The 24,476-nt window shown below is 37.1% G+C and overlaps 1 long non-coding RNA gene and 1 pseudogene across 3 annotated transcripts in view; one reads left to right on the top strand and one right to left on the bottom strand.

The window, feature by feature from the left end:
- LOC119876392 overlaps positions 1-24,476 on the bottom strand; it is a 60,547-nt gene that overhangs the window by 27,379 nt on the left and 8,692 nt on the right. The window contains exon 4 of one of the 3 annotated variants that reach the window (XR_005361318.1): positions 10,629-12,473. The exons of 1 other annotated variant lie outside the window; for it this stretch is intronic. This is a non-coding gene — a long non-coding RNA (uncharacterized LOC119876392). Of the gene's footprint in view, positions 1-10,628; positions 12,474-24,476 lie in introns of those variants that run through there. One more of the 3 variants, XR_005361319.1, reaches the window with a different exon arrangement.
- On the top strand, positions 20,341-21,044 carry LOC490180 (annotated as a pseudogene).

Below are 24,476 nucleotides of genomic sequence, written 5' to 3'. Positions count from 1 at the left end.
TGTGGTTGGCTTAGTCTGTGCTCAATAGAAATGCTGAGCATATTATAGGCATGCTGCCACTAAAAGAACTAGAACTACAAGTTCCAAGTACACTCATGGGTATTATAACTAACATTTAAAATAGCAGCAGAAAACAGTTCAAGTCCAAGAAAGTTTATGAGGTGGCTCTGAAAGCTACATTTCTAATTCACCAAAATATTCAACAATAGCAAAAAAAAAAAAAGCAAAGAAAATTGTTTAGTGAGATACATGGTATTCAGAAAGTCACAAGAAGAAGAAGAAGAAGAAAAAAAAAGAACATGGGATAGCCCTGCATTTAAAGTTTGTCATTGGGATCCCTGGGTGGCACAGCGGTTTGGCGCCTGCCTTTGGCCCAGGGCGCGATCCTGGAGACCCGGGATCGAATCCCACATCCGGCTCCCGGTGCATGGAGCCTGCTTCTCCCTCGGCCTGTGTCTCTGCCTCTCTCTCTCTCTCTCTCTGTGACTATCATAAATAAATAAAAATTGAAAAAAAAAATAAAATAAAATAAAAAAATAAAGTTTGTCATTTAAGTTTTAGCAATAATAACCCAGTAACTTTCTTCCAAGTCAGTTGGGATATATTAAATAATCTGTTAGGTGTAAACTCATTGAAAAAATGTTATTTTCAGCCATGTTTGAGTTCAAAATGTAACCTATCAGTCCCAGGATGATAAAAATTAAACAGTGTTGAAGCATTCCAGATTCAGTGTCTTATAGCTTCCACATGGCTGATCAAAAACATGCAGAAATATGTAGTAATTTAGGAAGTTCAGTAACATATAAAAAATGACCACAATAAAATTTAATTCAAATCTGGCCCTCAGGATCTTTGAAAACTATATCTAAATTATTCTGGATATTTAAAAATAGAAATTATGTTGTCTGATATTCCCTTAAATAACCCTCTTTTAAAATAAACTTCATCAGAAACCTAAATTTATTATTGGTACTCAAAAAGAAAGGTCTTTGGAATCTCCATCCCTTGAAATTCTGTTCAGTGGTAGTGGGTAGTAATTATGTTTGAGTTTGAGTGCATTTTCAGACAGCATACATGTTAGACTGAATAATGTCCCTGTCCCCCCAAAAATATGTCCTAATCCCTGGAACCTATGAATATTACCTTATGGGGCCATTAAGGACTTCACAGATATAATTAAATTAAAGACTTTGAGATGGGAAGATTACTCTGGATTACCTGGGTACATAACAATTAATATAGTTATGATTTACAGTTGTATCAGTTATACTTTGTCAATGTAATTATTTAATTTAGAGGCACAATAAATCCTATTTATTAGGATAAATCCTGTAGTCAAACTGATGTGAAAGACAAAATTACAAGGATAATAAAAGTCAACATATTCTGCTCCACCTCTCTTGAATGAACCAGAATTCCCTTATTTCCTACTTTGGCTCAAGGGCCAGACTGTGCCCTTAGGCCATCAAAACCAGTTAGTCACACAATTGCCTCATTGACTCCTATTAAGTAACTAACTCATATGCTCTGAGTTATAACTAGATCTAATTCAGGACCTGTCAGACTGTCAGGCCAGATTTCCATGATGCAGTCCCTGAACAAAACATCTAAGGCCAGAGATTCCAACAACTTCTTTTACCCTATAAATTTAAAGAATCTTTGGAGTAAGCCCTCTGCCCCTTACCACTTCTTGAATAGCCAGATAAGTTCTGAGAGGTGCAGCTCTGCTTCCCAAATTACTCTGGATGATCTGATCATCCAACAAATTCCCAGCTATCCTCACCATCATATAATCCGCAGCTACACAATTAGGACTATTAATTAAATATCAGGTAAAAGCTTTAACTTTATATCTTTGTAATTAAGAGACATTTTTATATACACACAGATGCCCAAAGCCTTTTTAATTAAAACCTTTTGGTGGAAATACTCTTACTTTCCATTTTGGAGATGGTGAGAAGTATATGAAAAGTTTGATTCTACTCAGGGCATTCCTGTTTTAAATCAAATTAATTTTTCCATAAAATATTCTGTGATTTTCCCCCTCTTACTACACTTCAGCCAGACATGTTCCCTTTGAAATTAATTCCAGTTTGTGAAATTTGAAAGATGAAGACTAGTAGGAATTTAATTTCATATTGGTGGTTTCTGTGGCTGGGTAAACATTATTAATGTTTTCATAATGGCACAGTAAGTGATTTAACTCACTAAGCACAATGGACATATGGTACCATGTTTGTATTAGCTCTGCCCAGTTCATGAAAAGAAATCACTAAGTATGATTCACAGGTCTACATTTTTTTAAAACTAACCCACTGCATTTGAATATGAATTTGTCACCAATAGGGAAGATCTCAAGCTAATATGAACTGTGGCAAGAGACCATAGATATACCATTAGATATAAAGCTTAATAACTACAGCATATACAAAGTGGGTGATTAACAATTTAATTCTACAAATGCTGGGGTCTTATTATATATATGACAGGTCCTGTATCCTGAACTGGGGATGGAGTGATGAGCCAGCTCCAGCCTGCTCTATGGAGCCTAGTATACAAATGGAGTACCACACTTCCTAGACTCCCTGTGGGTTCCACTAATCAGGTGCATTTATCAAAGACCAAGATTCAAACTAAATTAAGTGGTGACTCGGGTAGCTACAGATTTTGTGAGCCCATTACTAAACGAAAATGCATGTACCCTGCACAAAAAGCAGGAAAAAAACTTTCCTTCCTTCTTTGGTCTTTCCCACAATTTGTCATGATGGATTTTTTTTTCTTTTTTGTTTGCTATTCAATGTTGCACTCCCAGGACGCAGGGACACTCAGAGTAGGCTTTGGACACTCATCTGCGCACAAGGGCCCTGCCCACAATTCTGCACACTGGCTGCTAGGTTTCCTCTGTCACCTGCTGCAGGACTGAAGCCTCCAGAAGTCCAGTCAGTCATCTCTTTCCCAAGTCCTGCCACCCCAGTCCACAGAGGATGGTCCAGTCCGAGAGTATTGTCACCTCTGCAGCCCGACGTTCTATGCACCAGGACAGAGGCTGGCAAGAGACCTGTCCCCGGCACCCCATCACCTAATGCTTGATGCTGCCACCGGCCTAAGGGGAGGACTTCGTGACCTGCTCTGCCCGCAGATGCCACAGGGCACATGTGCCTGACTCAAACCCATCCCAATCCTCCCACACTCCAGAGTGTCAGGAGCTGAAGGCCTGGAGGGTCAGGGCAGAAGGGACCGGCCCAGAACTTTTCACAGGGAGGTGGCAGGAGGAAAGAGCTGAGGCTCCAAGCTCCCAATGCAAAATCCGCCCTCCCAAAGTAAAACACAAATTTGAAGATAACATTTAGAATTTCAAGGTGGCAACCTCAGAGTGCTGGACTCCAAGCCTGGTGCCCTTCTCAGCGTGGCATCTTGAACGACTGCACAAGCTACATGCTTGTGAGGCTGGTCCTGAGTGGAGAGAGGGTGGAAGGCTTTCATTTTATGCCTTTGGATTTTAGCAAAGGTATTAAGGTTTTTCATCATCAGTTTCTTGCAAAAATAGCAGGAAGAGGGGCACCTGGGTAGCTCAGTTGGTTAAGCATCTGGCTTTGCTGAGGTCATGATTCCAGGGTCCTCCCACTGAGCCTCAATTAGGGCTCCCCACTCAGCAGGAGCCTGCCTCTCCATTTCCTTCTGCAGCTCCTCCTGCTGGTGCTGTCAAATAAATAAATAAAATCTTAAAAAAAAAATGCAAGGAAGAGACTGTGAGGTTTTTAGCCATGCAGAAGCTGTGTGATTTTGCAAATTGGAGTCGTTCCTAGAAGCTCAGCATAGAGCCTCCTCTTATAGACTTTAAGATAATTCTGTAAAGAATAGAATAAGCTAGCAATAATTCCCATATCCCAACCAGAAGGGTTCAGTTGCAAATAACAGAAACCACAAGGGATATAGTTGTATAATTCTGTCTGGAGAGGCATGATATAAGACAATTCCAGGAGTAAATTGATTACAGTGGTGAGCAATGTTCAGAAACAAAAGCAAGCATTTTATATTGAAGATGTCATTCAGTGTTAGAAGAAGAACCAATTACACTAAAGCAGAGGCTTCACAGAAATGAAATAGCTTTGTCATTCTTCACTTCTCTTTATAGTATGAATTGGAGAGGATAGTTGAAACAGAGCAATGATTAGGTTTGAGAATGGAGAATAAATTATGTCCTTGCTTAGAAAAAAGTAGGAATTGTCCCCATGATAAAGTAGGAAAACATGAGCTTTTGATTTAAGTAGATTTACTTGCTGTATTATGTTGGGTAGGTAGATTAATTCTCCAAGTCTCTGGTTCTTCATACCATCTATCCTTCCAGGGTAGTTAGAGATAATACATAAAAAGAACCTAGAATAATATCTAATACACAGTAGATACTCAAGAATTGCTGTTATTATGATACTAAAATAAAAATTTGTGAATAGGAACAGGTTTAGGAATATGTGGATGGCTTTTCCAGGTCACCCTTATAACTGGGTTCATCACTCAAAGCAACACCACCCCAATTATCTATTGGATTCCTTGGCATTCATCTCCTATCCTCCCATCTATCCATCTACCAGTCCAGTCCACTCACTCATCCCCCTCTCACCAGTCCATCTATCCTCTCTCCCTTCTAAAACTGGAACTGTCATAAAAGTTGGAATTCAATATTCAGAAGCCTCAAGATTGCCTAGTAGCCATCTATCACAGCAAGCCATGAATTACAGATGGGATTTACTCTAAAATAAAATTAGCTTAAAATCCATATAAAACTTTATCCTCAAAAAGTTGCATCAACTTTGTAGCAATCCCAGGGATGCTAAAAATTTCTGTGTTTGATGGGAGATGGGTCTTGATGTCAGTGCCACCATCTGTTTTGAATATTGATGAGGAATCCTTCTATAACTTTGCATGTACCATTTCTTCAGCTTAGAATGTCTTCCCCTGGTTGATTTGATAAATTTAAGGTCCATGCCATATTTCTGCTCCTCTTGAATCCTCCAGCATTCCTGGCAACTGATCACCCCCTCCTCATTACCAACATTGTATCTCATGCACACCTCTGCATAGCACTTCCTATAGTAAATTACACTTATTTGTTTATACAGCCATATATTTGAGATCCTTGTTTATATTTTTAAAAATCTAAAAATCTAGCTCCATTGGATAAATAGGGGTGCTTGCTACATGCTGAACTAATCTAGAACCTTAGCAGCAAGCACAAGCCCTTCTAGACTCCATCCCATGTCAGCTCAGTCTAGGTTCTCCTCTTAAGTTATGATCAGCAGCTCTATACATCCTTCCCTTTGCTTACTGGAGCTCATTGTGTGGGAAAGCACTTCACTCAAATCTCATCCATCCATTTCCATACCCCGGTTCCGTCCTGTACCCTCTCAGATACACTCTGGAATGTAAAGAGGAAAACAGGAGGCAAAAGAAAAAAACAAAAGAGAGGGTTTCAGGAAGAACAGCATGATCAACAATGACAAATGTAACACGAGGTAAGAGAGAGTTTGAAGTGTCAAATGTATTGAGCCTTACCATGCTCCAGGCTTACACAAGATGTAAAGAGTAGACAAAATAACAAGGCAGATGAGTTCTTGCCCACTTGGACCTTGCATCCTGCCATGCTACATGCAATAAGTGAACAAACAATCACAGTTCATAAGTATGACAAAAGAAAAAAATAGGGAGATAAGATGATGTTGCCTATGACAGTAAATGGTTACTTATAATTAATCCTAAATTACTGCTGTATGTCAAATCTTGTTCTAAATACTACATGTATATAATCTCATTTAATCCTTACAGCAACCGTAGGAGATCTGTACAATTATATCCTTAATTATAGATGAGAAACTGAACCACAGAGAGGTTAAATGATGTTTTCAAGGTCACATGTCAATCATTGTACATTCCAGAAAAAGCCTGAGAATGGATATCTGAGCCAAGACCTGAGGGATGCTAACCAAGCAGCCAGAGAGAGAACCCCAGGCTATGGGAAGAACAAGGACAAAAGCCTGGAGGTAGTTAGGGGATTTGAAGATGAGAGAGGAGACAGGTGGGGCTGGATGACCAGGAGTGAGGGGGTAAGTGCAGGAGATGAGACTGATGGGGAGCAGGGGCTGATCACTGGGCTGGTATGTTGCATGAGGAGGTTGTGATGAGAGCCAGATTGACTTGAGCAGTTGCAAAATGGAGCTGTGGTGGCAGAAGGCAGGGTTAGTGGGTTGAGGAGAGAATGGGAGGTGCAGAAGTGAAGACAAATACTCAGAACTGCTTAAAGCAGCCCTGCTTTAGAAAGAGGAGAAAGGGTGGTAGAGGCAGGATGCGGGGTTGAGAAACTAAGTATGTGTAAATGCTGTAGAGAATGAGTTTACGACATAGGAGAGATGATTTTTCTGAGCCAGGTCTGAATATGCACTGAGGGGCTCTGATTCAGGGTATCAGGGAGGGATTAGAGTCTGAGGAGGGTCAGCGATTCCAGTGTGACTGGAGTGATGGAAGGAAGGAGGAATTGGATGCTCATAAATTCATAACTGAGATGGAAAAAAGCTGGAAAGCTAGCATCTCCTTCTTTTGTTCTGTGAAGTAGGTTCCTCACATCCTGTGTCCCATTCATGTGATTGAATACTCAAGGCCAAACTTTACTAGAATTAAAGCTGAGATTCTTACTTCTCTCAGACCTAGTCCTTGTCCTCTACCCATTCCCAGTTGAGGCTCCTGCTGTGGATTACCGCTCCTGGCTCCTCTGCTGACCAAAAGATGATCAGTACAACAAAATGCTTTGTGCCTGTTTTCCTGAGACCAGGGAATACCTAAAGTCTTAGAATGGCAGTAATATATGCTCAAAAATTAAAAATACATGAGAATTGATCTCTTTATCAAGGAACTTTGTGACAAATAGCTCACTATGTATGTAAACCTCATACCATGAGATGACACCAAAGGAATTCCATAGCCCCATTATCAAGGAAAATATTTCTGTACTGGGTGGAGTGAAATCCTATGAACAATTCCCTCTGGCAGCATTGATTTTGTCAACCTAGACTGAATGGGATCACAGATTCTGACAGATAGAAAATTCCACTGGTGTAAGACATTAATGAACATGTTCAATAAAGCTGTTATGATGAAATGACATGTTCATTCCAAAACACCTACCCACAGTTTATTCATCTCTTTTGAGAAAATTATAATGGTGTGTTTCTCTCCCTTAATAATAAAGATAATAAGAACAATCCATGCAGAAAAGGATGGGTTACTTCCATTACTCAAAATGAGTTTTACATAACAATTTGCTTGTTTTGAGAAATAAATTCTTTCTTCTTATGAAAAGGCTGAAATTGTTGACATGACTATTATAAAATTTTTCTCAAATTTTCAGATGTAAGATCAGTAATGTCTGAGCATCTGATGTATTAAATGGTGATTATAGTTGATAACATGGCATCATTATAGATGAAATTTGTTAAGAGATTAGAACTTAACTATTCTCACGCACACAAAAAAGATAAATATGTGAGGTGATGGATGTGTTAACTTGATGGGAGGAATCCTTTCACAATGCATATGTATATCAACTCATGCCCTACACTTTAAATATCTTATGATTTTGTCAATTATAACTCAATAAAACTAAAAAAATAGTAAAATGATTTATATGCATCTTTTCTCCCACTCATCCACAATTCTTTTTTTCTCAACATATAAACTCTGTTGGGGAGGAAAGACTATGCTCTTTGAATTAGATAAAAAAAAAATAAATAAAAGGTTATGTTCAGAAAAATTTTAGAAGTATGTTGCACTATATTATCTAAAAACCATATATCAATTATAGTATTTTTCTAAATGTCTGAAAATTCACTATTTTAAATTAAATATCCTAGACTCAACATAGATATCTACTGTTTAAATTATTCTTAAGTCACAAGAAATAAGAGACTTTATCATATTAATAGTCTGAAATATGAACAGACTATTTAAAGATTGGGTTGAACAGTCATCAAGGAAGTATATGAAAAATTTTTCAAAAAAGCAGTAAAAATGCCCAACAAAACAGGTCACATTTTTCTAATAATGCCATTATTAGTTGTATCAATGTTTCTCAAGGTGAGATGCATAAAGCCCTAAGTTACCTGAAAGTTTTGTTACCAAAAATCAAATTGATTGTTTCCAGATTTTTAGATTACAATTGAATCTAAAAGAAGAAAGATGGTAACTACTAAATGTTAGGTTTTATAATGTTTTACTATTAAGGAGAATGAAATAGGAGTTGTATTTAGATAAGTTCTGGTTATTGTTACAAGATAAATTGAGGTATATTTAAAATTTTAAGAATCTGAGCAAAAATGGATTCTAATTGGGTAGCACCAAATGGGAAATGATTAATAGGAGTTCTTCATGGACAGGAGCTATGGGCAAGACTTTTATAGAGAAGAGATGGAAGCAAAGCAAGGAAATTATTTGATTGGCTCTAGCTAAAGCATTTGCTTTATTTGGAAAAGCCTAGCTGGTTGTTTGTGATTGGTTGTCTTTCTGTTTTGATTTCTTAACCTTGAGGGATTTATAGGCATAAGTTTTAGTTTGCTGAAACTAAGGCTGCTAAGGTATTAGAACCAGCTCGGTCTACTTGCTCCCTTGTTTAATTAATTTAACAATACATATTTTTTGTTAGAATTTATCAGTTAATTTGAGATAAGAATGGAAACTAATTAGGGTATGGAGACAACACTACACATGACTAATTTTTTTAAAAATGAAAATAAAAAAGAAAAATCTGATTTAGGAGATCCTGTATAGATTCCCTATTGGATTTAATTAAACTGACGGAACATTACTGTTTCCAGAAACTTTTGTTTGCCTATGGTTTTTCAAATAAAATGACCAAAAAATGTATTATTACTTCCAATGCTAATGTATTAGTTTAAGACACTAACTTTAGCGTAACACCTGAAAGTGGGTTGAATAATTAAGGAGCTAACTATTAAGTAATAAAATGTCTAATGTAAGGCTGTCAAGAGCTGGAGCTCTGTATCATTGAGAACCACGGTCAGTCCTGTCTTTCTACTCCATCATGCTTGGCATGTGACTTTTCTCCACATTGTCATGGCATGGCTGCTGCACTATCTCACGTTTCATCTCCTGTCAGGGCCACATCACCTTAGTTTATCCCTTTGAAAAAGCTGTTTCAAAGTTTCATGTAATAACTTACATGTTACTGGCTAGAATTGGGTCATATGGTCACCTCTTGTGGAAAGATTGTTAGAAAGGTGAGTATTTTAGGGTTGCCTGGGTGGCTCAGTTGATTAAGCATCGGACTCTTGGTTTTGGCTCAGGTCATGATCCAATGGGTCATGAGATCAAGCCCCACTCATGGGGTCCCGGCTCAACAGGGAGTCTGCTTGAAGATTGTCTCCCTTTGCCTCTCTTCCCACTTGCTCTCTCTCTCTCAAATAAACAAATTAAAAAAAAAAAAGTATTTTAGCTTTCAAGCCATTACATAGAAAAAGGCAAGAGTGAAAGATTCCAAATGGTTTTTAAACCACCTGGTCTGCATCTGTAGGCAAGGGGATGAGGAATTTTGTAAAAAATATTAATAGGCCATCCAGATAATTTTCTAAATCACAGAAAGAGCACATTTCCTTAGCAAATACTGATTTTTATAAGTATTATTGGTTGGCACTAGAAGGCAAATCTTACTGATTTAGTGAATCAATGTAAAAGACACTTACTTACCAGTGAGATGGTTTTTCAATGTGCTAATCTCCTGTTATGATTTGACTTTCAGAGGACTTCAATTTTTCAAATGCTTTTATTTCAACTCTGGACACTTCTAGACACTCAAACTTTAGGATAACATAGATCTCAGCCCCATTATTCCCTTTCCAAGCTATATCAAGAAACAACAACAGGGAGCAAGTTTGTCTACTTACATTAGCTAGCTAGGGAAGTAAGGTGTTAAATGGTCTCACTTATATGATGATTCTACATATTAGAACCAGCTAGGAAATTTTTAAGAAATTCTGATAAATTGATTTTTAAGAGCTCCGTAGATAATTAGGATGTGCAGCAAGTGCTGACAACTACTGCATTAGAAAGAAGGAAAAAACTAGAAATAGCATGGAAAGCCATAAGCAAGTTATTGAACCTCTTTAAGTTCATTTTTCTCATCTATTAAGTGAGTTAATCCATATAAACATTTAGTTTGGTGTGTGGTACATGGTAAACACTTAATAAATATTATTGTTTTGATGTTAATATATTTTTGGAAAAAAAAATTTTGTGGGCAAATGGAGTTTTTCCAAGGCAAGCAATGAACTATAAGAGCAGAAATCTTGAAGATAGCAAAACTGGGTATTTAAATCCCAGCTTGGCCATTTATAGTTAATTTGACATTGAGCAGGGAAGCCATTTGATCTCTCAGTTTTCTCACCTATTAAATATGAATATTACCTAATTTTCAGGTTGTAATGAAGGTGTAATATAATGAAGATTAAAAGATACTATGTATGCTACAGTGTAATTTTCAGAAATGTAAAATCATGACTCTTACACAAATATAAAATGGACATGTACCAAAGATTTTACTCAACTTTTTAATACTTGAAAGAACAGATATGATGGTAAGACTTGTTCAAATGAGAATCTGACTTAAAAAGCTTTATAATCTCCAGTCAAAATTCATTTGCATTGATACAAACTGGAATTATTTGCATTGCTATTTGTCTTTTACAATTTGACATCCTTGGAGAGTTGTAAAATAATCTAGTCAAGAGAAAGTCAATTTAAGGTGCACATTCCTGCAATGGGATAATCTGAAGTTCTTCTGATAATGCTTAGCACTCTACTGAAAGCATTCTACTGTAATCTTTGACCATTTCCAAGTCCTAACATGTAAATAAAGCATATGGCAGGGTATATCCATCATGTATTAAATACTGATTAAATGATGCTTCCAGTTCTTGTTATTCTTGGGTAATATGATTATTTACCCAAAAAACCTAAGCAAATCAACTGAATGTATGTCTAAGACAGATTTGTCATTATTATGACACTAAGCATTCATGCTTTACATTCCTCCCACTGCTGTAAACATAGCAATGCTAGGTGTTTTTATAATAAAGAAAAGTCATAGTCATATTCAAAAGCATTATAATAGATATCTGCAGCAATATACAGGCAGCCCAGAGTTGGACTTGTGTGGGACGACAGAGCCAGGTGTCCTTACGAAAGCTGGAAGCAAGGAAGTGTTACCTTTGCCAGCTCAATGTCTGAATCTCTCTGATATTTCCAGTCACCAACGGACAGAAGCTGGAGCCACCAACTAAGACCATGCCTTGGCTAGGGATGGTACAGGCAAGCAAAAGACTGAGATGAGGAGGCTTGGATAAGAGGAAGATGGAAACTTTTACATAAAATAAGCCTTAAAGGAACGAGAATTTCAAAGAAAATGAGAAAAATTAACAGAAAGACAGCAAATAAACCTAACCACAGCAGTAATAATTCATAGAGAATATGATGCAGCCATTAATTGTGGAATGTTTAACAACATGGAAAATGTGTTAAAAGGAAAACATGTCAAGAGGGAGGTCAATGTGTTTAAGACAAGTCTGCTCTTTGGCCTCTAGTCCTCAACTCCTTTTCTACTCTTCTTTTTCCCCCATTGCAGGGAGCAGGAAGTCTGCATACTCGCCTTTACATACTCCCCTTCCAGTTGTCTCACAGAGAATCTTCCCGTAGGAGACAGTAGCACTGGGAATGACAAGGACTGTCCTTGGAGATAGCTCCTACAAACGTGGTGGCAGCAGCAGGCAAGTCTGAGCAACACGGTTTGGGCGGTAGGGTTCCTGGACTCGTGTAACACTAGTAGGATTTTAAAAAATTTATTCTATCATTTTCTTTCCATCTGAGCCAAGAACCTTAGAAAAGGTTCTATTCTGAGTACATAGCCAAGGAAGTGCAGGATTGTCAATGTGGTTGTTTTAAAGTTAGCTTCTCAGGCATTGTGATTGAAACATAACCCTGATGGCTTGCACAGTGTAATAAAATGCTTCACAAAAGGTTGCAGAATTGTAGGATGTAATAAAATCTTCTTAGCTTCATTTCCAATGCTGCAGAACTGCCCACTTCCTGTAAATCAGCTGCAGTTGAGTTCCGGCAGCCTCAGGAGCACACAGACTGTCGAGTCTGGGCAAAAGCATCTGACTTTCTGCTTCTGTTATCTTGGGCATGGTAGCAGCCTCCGGCAGTTACTAATCTTTAGATAAACACACCTTCCCTTTTTGCGGCTCTTCAATCCTTTCAACATATTCATAACTACTTTTCTGTAGTACTTTTGCTCTGGGTTGGTTGCCTGAGTGGACACTGACTGATAGAGCTGGCTACATTAGCACAATACAGGTAACGGGCAGCATTCTCGTATATGCTGAAAAATCAGAGCAACGATGATTCTTAAGGAACTGTGGATGAAAGCAGGAACTGACTTACTATGCTAAAAAAAAAAAAAAAGTGAATAGCTTACACAGTACAAATGTATGTGCATATCTATAGAAAGGAGGTTGGTTTTCTCTAATTCTCTGTAATAGAATTGCAGGTGATTTTTCTGTGATGAGAGGATTACCAGTGCTGGAAGCAGCCTAATTAGGCTCACATCCCAGCTCTTCGACCTAAGTGTGTAGCCCTGGGCAGGATTTTTAACCACTCTGCTTCAATTTCTCCAAATGCCAACTGGTTTCAGAAATATCTCAAAAAGTCACTTGAAGGGAAAAAGTGAGTTACTGAAGTTAAATAGCACAGAAAAAAACCTGGTATATAATATATAAGTGGTTTTCAGAAATTAATTAAAAATTATTTAAATATTCTAATTCATTTTTTTAAAAGATTTTATTTATTTATTCATGAGAGACAGAGAGAGAGAGAGAGAGAGAGGCAGAGACACAGCAGAGGGAGAAGCAGGCTCCAAGCAGGGAGCCTAACGTGGGACTTGATCCCTGATCTCCAGGATCACATCCTGGGCTGAAGGTGGCGCTAAACTGCTGAGCCACACAGGCTGCCCCTAAATATTCTAATTCTAATAAAGGATATATAATTGACCAGAAAACATGTGATATAAAAAGAAAAATGTGACATTTCACAAAAAGAAAATATAAGTAGTTTTAGAGTTACTGTTAAATTTTTAATTGAATTTTTATAGTGTCACAGGGCTTTAGAAGCCACGTCCTATTGGTCACACAAACCAATCACAGGGCAATGTGAGAGGGAACTACACGAGGGTGAGAAGGAGATGGGGATTGTTGTGGGCCACCTTGGAGACCGGCTACCACAATCTGGACTATGAAGACCACTGTCATGCTTATGACCAAATTAATTTTTTCCCTAAACCAGTTAATAATGCATGCTGCTAAGAGTAACAGAAGTTCCAGCAAAAGGTGATTTAAATAAAAAGTTTTCATCCCACTAGAAGCCCCAAACTAGGCAGTCCACAGCTAGTATGGCAGTCAAGGATACATTCAAGGACCCAAGCTCCTTCTCACCTTCAGCTCTACCATTCTCAGTGATGACCACAGCACTTACAGACCCCCACAGCACTTCCAGAAAGACATCATGTGGCTCCAGAGACCTTCCCCCTTATACCTTGGTCAGAATCTCATCATACAACTTTTAGCTGAAAAGCAAACTGGGGAATTGGGTTTTTAGATATTCCAGTCTCTATAGTAGATGAAGGCAAAGAAAAACAAGGAAAACTGTGTTGACTGAGCCCACACTTCCTAAGCTCAGATTTTGGAGACAGCATTTTCCTAAGGTAAATCACGAGGCAATACATTACTAGAGCTACATTATAGCATAAAAGAAGTACAGGGATTTGCATGTAAAAGGTTCTTACGAACTCTTTCTCAAGTTACCATATTATATAGTTTTAGGTATTTAGCATCTCTTCTCATCAATAACCTTATACAAGCATTTCTTAAAATGACTTTATACGCTATTTGCATTCATTGGGAAAGACAGATTTTCCATTACTAGTAGGTAAAAAGAGTAAAACAACACAATAATTTTATGTAGTTTACTTCATCTTAATTTCAGGATTTGCATTAAAGGTTTTTGTTGGTGCATGAAATGCCAAGCCCAGCTACACTTCAGCTCAATGCTTCTCTTGCCACCCACTGTGCCCCAAACCTTTTCCTACTATCCTATAGATCTCTCCTCACATAAAAGTTCTTTTTCTATCACTCTTCTTCTTGGTTCAGGATTCTCTTCTTTAAATAACATAAAAATAAAAAATGATAGGGCAAATGACTAAACACATTCCCCTTAGAAAAAAAAAAATGTTATAAGAAACTAACTTTGTAAAGGAGACAACCCGAAAAACAAACTGCATTCTGAAAATACCATGAAATGCCAACATAGCATTTTTGTACTTCAAAAAAATGTCTTCAACTTTTATGCCAAAATTGACTTGAAAATTGAAGCTGTTAAAAATACACACTTAATTTAGTAGCTTTTAATTCACAGGGCTTTCTCATGGGTGGGGTTGCAAAGTGGTGAGCTGAATTTTGCCACAGAGGAATATACTGCCTCTGTACAAGTCAGACTTTTTACTAAGAATAGACTTGTGGGCTGCAGGATAATTAAAAAGTGCTTGGCATAATTGAAGTTTTGGTGAGGAAATGATTAAAGTCATGGTCTTGCATGTTGGGTGTATACAAACTACTTTAAAACTTGGATACTGGAATGTATGGCCTTAAAAGGACTGCATTAAGATGAAAAACATAAAATGTCCCTGATAAGCTGTACTTCATTTTTAAATAGAACTGAAGTCACTAAAATTATATATTGCTTTTTACATGAATAGTAGAAACTTGCTATACCTATTAGAATATAGAAAAACATCTTTTTTAAAAGGGTAGTTTATGCTTTTACTCAAAACAGACAATGGAAAATAAATGACAGAAAAATGTTTACTTGGTCATTTCATCATTAACAAACATTTTCAATGTTGCTCAGTATCTCTAGCTTTGTGCTCTACTAAAATTTAAAAGTATGTAAAAATTAATTCTTGCTATTTATAAAAAAAAAACCAGATACTGATTAAATTATTGAAAGTTAAAGAATTAGGCTTTCTTTTAAAGGTTTTGAATAGACAATAGTGGGTGGCAAGAGAAGCATTGAGCTGAAGTGTAGCTGGGCTTGGCATTTCATGCACATTTTGAATAGGCAACTATTACCAGTGGCGACTTTGGGAAGTGGAATCTGGGGTGAGAAGCAGTGATGTAATACTTTTTACATCATATTCCTTAATAGCATTTGAATTTGCTTTTAATTAAACATTATCTTCATAATTAAGTTCTTAATGATAAAATTAAGTTGAAAACTTTATTAGATCAAAAATCAAAAAAAAATCACTGAAGAAATTGAAAAGTCATAAAAAAGAATTGTCTTGACTGAAACTTGAAAAGTATCTTCACATATGATATGAACAAGTTTCAAAATAGATCCAGCCTGGATCTGGAATTACCATCTTAAGACTGAACAGGAAAACTGAAATGATAACATACTGTTTTGTGTTATAGTGCTCTTTAAAATCTATCTGATTCTCTCTCTCTCTTCCTTTGCCTCTCCTCCCCACCTCTACCTCATGTGCATATGCTTGAACTCTCTCTAAAAATAAAATGAAATAAAAAAATGAAAAAAACTCTATCCGAAAAATCAAGGAACTCCAATTCCTTATTATCAATTGACCCATTAACAAAAGGAAAGGCCATCATCCTCATCTTTTTCCTAGTAATTTTGAGGTCTCCTAACATGCTTTAATTACCAGTTTTAGGGTTCCCAGGCTAGGTGTAGACCCCATGAAATACGATAAAGATGAAAAATACGAATTTAGATGATTATTTTACACATGGCTACAACGTTTTATTTATTATTTATTTATTTATTTATTTATTTATTTATTTATTTATTATTTTTAAAATTTATTTATTTATTCATGATAGAGGGGGGGAGAGAGAGAGAGAGAGAGAGAGGCAGAGACACAGGCAGAGGAAGAAGCAGGCTCCATGCCAGGAACCCGATGCTGGACTTGATCCCCAGTCTCCAGGATCGCGCCCTGGGCCAAAGGCAGGCGCTAAACCACTGAGGCACCCAAGGATCCCTAATTTTTATTTTAAACTAATACCTATACTGCACTATAAAACCAACAAAAGGTTTTATTATCAGACTAAATTATCCTAGACAAAATTATCAAGGACTGGGAAGGGGAGGGGAAGGGAGAACTAACTAACTCCTAACTCTATGAAAAGGCACTGAAACAAAAATAGTGAAATAGACACAAATTATCAGGCAAATATGAAGACAAGGTATGTAGAGGTAGCAATATCATCCAATTATAATTCAAGGCAAAAAGGCATAAAATAATGAAGCCTATGTACCTAAGTCATCAACTTTGTGACTATCCACAAAAGATTAAAAAGTGAATGTTCTCAGACATCTTTTGAAAAGAGCAGATAATATCCAAATAATAGCATCAAATTATGTGGAATAAAAATAATACTTGTAGGAGGAAAAATGGGCAGAAACACATATGCAGTGGGAGACTTTAACATGCATCAGCATTAATATGTGACAAGACAGACAAAATAAGGAAATTCACAAAACTTAGAAAAGTGATAACGAATAATTGCAGAAGAATAACAAAATTAGAAAACTAGCATTTTAAGATTCCCTAGTGAAATAATGGATCTTGGCAATGATTATCAATGACTGCTTAAAAGCGTTTGGTAAAAGTTGACATGATTCTTTTTAATGAATGATTCAGTTTGATATCACCAGAATCCACTGATCCATTTTAATGTTAATGATAGTTGGACAGGAGATCATATTACTCCTAATGTGATACAGCTGAAAGTATACAGTACCACCTAGGACATATTCTTGACAAAAAGATTTAAAACTTGAATTCAATCATGATTTTGGACCTAAATACTGGTTTACAGGAAATACAGAAGATGTAGAAACATGTTAAATAATGCCATGAGGATATAATCAACCAAAGAAAGATTATGAGAAATTCTGTAGGGCAAATTACCTGATTTATTCCATAAATGTCATGAAAAATAAAGGTAGGGCAACTATTAGAGATTCAAGAGACATGTCTACCAAATGCAATATGTGAATTTTTTTTGGATCCTGGTATGAATAAGTCATTTGTAAAAAGACAAATTTTAAACACAAATATTTAAAAAACATACAATGTTTACTATTAATATTAATTACAATCTTATGCTGCCTGTTTAAAAAGGCAAGAGCATCAACTGAAATACTAACAGAATTAGTAATGTGACTAAATAGAAGATAAAAATGATACTTTTCATATACTATTAATCACTAGTAAGAAACTAACAATTCTTGAGCTACACAAAAAAATCCAAATTCTCAGAAATAATTTTACAATGAAATATATGTAAGCAGTTGGAAAACTATAAAACTTATACTGATACAAATGCTTAAATTAATTGAGAACTAGAGTTTAAAACTCTATTTATACTCCTTCCCATTGCCTTAATAATCATTGAACATTAAACGTGCTTTAGCCCATCTTACCATATACCTTGGTTCCTTACGCTGTTATCAATCTACTAATCAAAAACATATGACAGTTACCTTGATTATTTATTTTAGTAAAAATGTCTCTTTACTTGGGAATCCCAAAATCACGAACTGAAGTATGCGGTTATAGAATCACTCATTATTAGCAGTTAGGCAGATAATCATAACTGGATCCTTTTGCCATTAATGATTTGGGGTTTGCTAAATCATTTGTGAACTTTCTAGGATTAGGAAATTGCTGCAGCTTCATAAAGTTTCATTATGGGAACCACAGCCTTTATCACCTCCTATGGCCTAGTGTCATTAAATGCAGTTCTGCTATGTTAAATTTACAAGGCTCCCACCACCAGCAGCAACCAGATGACCATAAACCAGCTTAGGGAATATTGTTGTCCTGGCCATTCCAGTTACCCCAATCTGAGTATTTATAGTGATTACATTGTCAAATTATAATGTGATCCTGGCAGTAGTTAATGCCATAATCCTAGGCATGGTTCTCTCTACATATTCACCATACCTTTATTTTTATTTTATTTTATTTTTAAAATATTTTATTTATTTATTCACAGAGACACAGAGAGAGAGGGGGGCAGAGAAACAGGCAGAGGGAGAAGCAGGCTCTATGCAGGGAGCCTGACATGGGACTCGATCCCTGGGTCCCCAGGATCACACCCCGGGCTGCAGGCGGTGCTAAACCGCTGTGCCACCGGGGCTGCCCTTCACCGTACCTTTAAAGGATATCATTATAAATCAATTAAAAGCTAATGTGGGAATACATCCTAATAACCTTCCATATCATTCCTCAACTAAGTATCACAATAAATTATAACTGGTTCAACTATTTATAAATTAAATAAAACATTTATTTGTGAAGTAGATAGGAGTTTTTACATTTTTTATAACTAGATTTTCTGAGAATTGCAGAAGACTTGCATTTATCAACTAAAATACCAAGTATCCACAGACTTAGAATTTAAAAATTAATAAAACAAATAAGCATAAACTCAACCATAAATATTATTTTGTTTCAGTCATTTTCCCATTACAAATAACTTTATCTCAGTTATTTCAAAGCCAAACTATACTGCAATCCATGCAATGGAAATTATGTGTTCTTCTGGATGAAGAAAATTTGTAATACAGAAAAAAAAACAGAAGAGAAACTAAGATAGTAAACAGGTTAATAAGATGCTAATTTCCACTTCCAAATAACAGGCTATAAATAGTCTAGATGAGCCATGGAATAGAGACCCAGGCTGAGGAAGGGAGTCTGATACACCTACATTCTCAGATCCAAAAGGCATCTAGAGTTAGTACCAGTTCTCCCCTAAGGGGTATGAGAAAATATTCAGAGTCTTTCATAAGAGAAGGGCTAGAAAAGAGGAATGAATTTATTGAGGCAAAGGGTCTCAAACAGTGCCACAAATGGGTTACAATGTGAAAGTACTAATCTTCTCAACTCGTAAAGTGGACTGATCTGGTCGAGACCTATGTTGGCTAAGAGCTCTGGGCCAGAAATTTCTGGCTATAAGCATCCTCCTCTATTTACTATAGTTTTACATAAAATATATATTATTTTCCATATGTGTCATGGTTTTAAAAAGGTTAAGAAACAAACGAAAAAAAAAACACAAAAAAAGTTAGGAAGTAAAAAAAAAAAAAGTTAGGAAGTTCTGTTGTGTGCGAAGAAAATAGGTTTTAATCATCTCTGATGTTCAGCATTTGGCAGCTATGTTTCCTGAGGAGACAGCTGCCAGTGCTGTCCATGGCTAGAAGCTGGGAATTCAGGCTTGGCCCCTAGGAGAGGACTGCTTCTGGGGGGTCAGAGAAGGCAGCAGAAGTTTTGATGGTAGGTGGAAAATGGAGGGAAACAACGGAGATTCATGGGTGTCAAATATACAGCATGTTTCCTCATTAAGACATTTTCTGAATTATGAAGCCTGTGTGGGATAATTGGCTAAAATCTTAATCTGAAAACCAGTGAAGAACAGAGAACTACTTGCAGTCCATCAATGCTTAAGAAGGAAAGACTCTCACACTTAAATTCCAAAAAAGATAGCCATTGGAAAAAGGGTGGCCAGAGGTAGACTCTGTCTTGTCAAAACAATAACCTAGTCTCACATCAGCTAATTGCATTAAGGCACCTAATTTGCTTTACAGAAAAAAGGTAGATCCTCCTTGGCAAAAAATAAGTCATCTTTACTCTAAAGAGAAGGAAACTTGGGGAAAACAAAGATATTTGATTGATTTACAAGAGTAATCAAAGGAGAGAAAAAGGAACATAAAACAAGCAGTCTCAAGAGGGGAGTATATTGCAACACAGGCTTATAAGAAGGAAAACCCCAAATAAACAACCTAACCTTATACCTAAAGGAGCTAGAAAAAGAACAACAAATGAGGCCAAAAGCTAGAAGGAAGTAAATAATAAGGATTACAGCAGAAATAAATGATACAGAAACTAAAACAAAAACAAAAGCAAAACCCAAAAAACAAAAGAACAGATCAATGAAACCAGAAGCCAGTTCTTTAAAAAAAATTAATACTCAGCTCTCTCTTTCACTCTGATACACACACACACACACACACACACACACACAGACAGAGCTGGTGATCCCTTCCACACATTTCTCACTCTCAAATGGTTTCTCCTCCCAAGAAAAGACTCTAGATTCACCACCACCCCCAACACATGCTGGGCCTTTCAGGAGCTGGGGCGCCAAGATGAGCAGAGAGGAGAACCCAGCCAGCAAGCCGACACCGGTGCAGGACATGCAGGGCAATGGACGCTGGATGTCCCTGCACCATCGTTTCGTGGCTGACAGCAAAGATAAGGAAGCCAAAGTCGTCTTCATCAGGGACTCCTTGGTCCAGCTAATGCACCAGTGCGAGATCTGGCGGGAGCTTTTTTCTCTGCACGTGCTTAACTTTGGCATTGGCAGTGACAGCACGCAACATATGCTTTGGCGGCTGGAGAATGATTGTGGTGGTCTGGGTGGGTACCAACAACCACGGGCACACAGCAGAGCAAGTGACTGGTGGCATCAAGGCCATTGTGCAACTGGTGAACCAACGGCAGTCCCAGGCCCAGGTCGTGGTGCTGGGCCTGCTTCCAAGGGGCCAGCACCCTAACCCACTTCGTGAGAAAAACCTGCGGGTGAATGAGCTGGTCCGAGCGGCACTGGCTGGCCACCCACGGGCACACTTCCTGGATGCCGACCCTGGCTTTGTGCACTCAGACGGCACCATAAGACACCATGACATGTACGATTACCTGCATCTGGGCTGCCTGGGCTACCCACCTGTCTGTCGGGCCTTGCACTCCCTGCTTCTGCGTCTGCTGGCCCAAGACCAGGGCCAGGGCATCCCCCTGCCAGAAGCTACACCCTAAGCATCCTCCTCCCCCGACATTAAATTCTCATTCCTCAGTCAAAAAAAAAAAAAAATTAATACTCGGGTGCCTGCGTGGTTCAGTCAGTCAAGCGTCTGCCCTCTCTGCCTGCTTCTCCCTCTCCCTCTCCCTCTGCCTGCTGTTCCCCCTGCTTGTGCTTTCTCTCTCTCAAATAAATAAATAAAATCTTAAAAAATTTAATTAATAAGCCTCCAATCAGATTCATCAAAAAAAATAAAAAAATGTTTATTCATTCAAATAAACAAAATCCAAAAAGAGGACAAATGACCACCAAAACCACAGAAATACAAACAATTGTTAGAGAATATTATGAAAAATTATATGCCAACAAATTGGACAATCTGGATGAAATAGATAAATTCCTAGAAACTACCAAAATTGAAACAGGAATAAAAAACTTGAACAGATTGATAACTAGCAAAGAAATTGAATCAGTAATTTAAAAAGTTAAAAAATAAAAAAAAAAAAACTCCCAACAAACAAAATTCCTGGGACAGATGGCTTCACAGGCAAATTCTACCAAACATTTAAGGAAGAGTTAATACCTATTTTTTTCTCAAACTATTCCAAAAATAGAAGAGGAAGGTAAACTTTCAAACTCATTCTATGAGGCCAGAATTACCCTGATACCCAAACCAGATAGACCCCACTAAAAAAGTGAACTACAGGCTATTTCCTGAATAACATGGATATAAAAATTCTCAATAAAATACTAGCAAACTGAATTTAAAAATACATTAAAAAAATCATTCACCACAATCAAGTCGGATTTACTCCTGGGTTGCAGGGGTGGTTCAATATTCATAAATCAATCACTGTGATGCAGCACATTAATTAAAAAAAAAACACAAAGGATAAGAGCCATATGATCCTCTCAATAGATGCAAAAAAAAAAAAGCATTTGACAACATATAGCATCTTTTTTTTCTTTAAGATTATTTATTTATTCATGAAAGATACACAGAGAGAGGCAGAGATACAGACAGAGGGAGAAGCAAGCTTTCTGTGGGTTGCCTGATGCGGGACTAGATTCCAGGACTCTGGGATCATGCCTTGAGCTGAAGGCAGATGCTTAACCACTGAGCCACCCAGGTATCCCTACAGCATCTATCTTTATAAAAACTCTCAACAAAGTAGGCATAGAGGGAACATACATAACATCATAAAGGCCATATATGAAAAATCCACAGCATGTATCTTCTTCAAGTTTGAAAAACTGAGAGCTTTACCTCTATGGTCAGGAACAAGACAGGGATGTTGACTCTCACCAATGTTATTTAACATAGTACCGGAAGTCCCAGCCTCAGCAATCAGACAGACAAAAAAGAAATAAAAGGCATCCAAATCGGCAAGGAAGAAGTAAAATTTTCAATATTTGCAGATGACATGATACTATATACAAAACACCTGAAAGACTCCACCAAAAATTGCTCAGATACATGAATTCAGTAGTTGCAGGACAGAAAATGAATGTGCAGAAATCTTTCCATTTCCATACACCAATAATGAAGCAGCAGAAAGAGAAATTAAGGAATCAATCCCATTTACATTTGCAGCAAAAGCAAAAAGATACCTAGGAATAAATCAACCAAAGAGGTGAAAGGCCTGTACTCCAAAAACTATAAGACACTTAAGAGAGAAACTGGAGATGACACAAAGAAATGGAAACACACTCCATGATCGTGGATTGGAAGAACAAATATTGTTAAAATGCTGGTACCAGCCAAAACAATGTACATATTGAATGCAATCCCTATAAAAATATCAAGAGCATTTTTCACAGAGCTGGAACAATCCTAAAATTTGTATGGAACCACAAAAGAACTTGAATAGCCAAAGCAATCTTGAAAAAGAAAAGCAAAGTTGGAGGCACTGAAATTCTGGACTTCAAGTTATATTACAAAGTTATAGTAATCAAACCAATATGGTACTGACACAAAAATAAACGAATAGTTCAATGGAGCAGAATAGCAAACTTGGAAAGGAACCCACAATTGCGTGGTCAATTAATCCTTGACAAATCAGGAAAGAATATCCAATGGAAAAAAGATAATCTCTTCAACAAATGATGTTGGGAAAACTGGACAGCAACATGTAAAAGAATGAAACTGCACCCTGTCATACACCATACACAAAAATAAATTAAAATAACAAAAGACTGAAATGTGAGACCTGAGTCATAAAAATCCTAGAAGAGAACACAGGCAGTAACCTCTTCAACATTGGCCATAGCCACATCTTTCTAGATATGTCTACTGAGGTGAGGGAAACAAGAGCAAAAATAAACTATCATGATTTCATCAAAATATAAAAGCTTCTGTAAAGTGAAGGAAACAATCAACAAAACTAAAAGGTAACCTACATAATGGGAGAAGATTTTTGCAAACGACATTATCTGATAAAGGGTTAGTATCCAAAACATATAAAGAACTTATTTGCAAATGACATGATCTGATAAAGGGTTAGTATCCAAAATACATAAAAAACTTATAAAACTCAACACTCAAAACCCAAATAATCCAATTAAGAAATGGCAGAAAACATGAATAGACATTTTTCCAAAGATGTACAGATGGTCAACAGACACATGAAAGGATACTGAACATTTCTGATCATCAGGGAAATATCATCTCACACCTGTCAGAATGGCTTAAATCAACAACACAAGAAACAACAGGTGTTGGTGACAATATGGAGAAAGGGAACCCTCTTGCACTGTTGGTTAGAACACAAACTGATGTAGCCACTCCGGGAACCAGTATAGAGGTTAAAAACAGAACTACCCTAAGATCCAGCTATCATATTGCTGGGTATTTATGCAAATACAGAAACACTAATGCAAAGAGATACATGCAACCTGATGTGTATAGCAGCATTATCTACAATAGTCAAGATATAGAGGTAGCCCAAGTATCCACTGATTGATGAATGGATAATAAATGTGGGGGGGGGGAGGTGTATATCAGAATATTATTCAGCCATAAAAAAGAATGAAGTATTGGTATTTGCAATGGCATGGATGGAATCTTGGCATTTGCGAGGACATAGATGGTGCTGGAGAGTGTAATGCTAAGTGAAGTCAATTAGAGAAAGATAAATACCATATGATTTCACTCACATATGGTATTTAAAAAAACAAAACAAATGAGCAAAGGGGGGAAAAAAAGAAGGGAGGCAAACCAAGAAACAGACTGTTAATTATAGGGAACAAACTGATGGTTACCAGAAGGGAGGGGGGATGGGTGAAATAGGTGATGGGAATTAAGGAGAGCACTTGTGATAAACACCAGGTGTTGTATGGAAGTGCTGAATCACTATGTTGTACACCTGAAACTAATATTGCACTGTATGTTAACTGGAATCTAATAAAAACTTTTAAAAAAGACAAAAATGTCATAATAAGATTAAAAAATGGATTAAGGGACACCTGGGTGGCTCAGTGCTTGAA

The sequence above is a fragment of the Canis lupus genome, chromosome 6 (genome assembly GCF_011100685.1).
Source record: "Canis lupus familiaris isolate Mischka breed German Shepherd chromosome 6, alternate assembly UU_Cfam_GSD_1.0, whole genome shotgun sequence".
In the NCBI taxonomy this organism is placed as follows: domain Eukaryota; kingdom Metazoa; phylum Chordata; class Mammalia; order Carnivora; family Canidae; genus Canis; species Canis lupus.
Note: the sequence above shows the minus strand (reverse complement) of the source record. Positions and strands in the feature narration are given on the sequence as shown.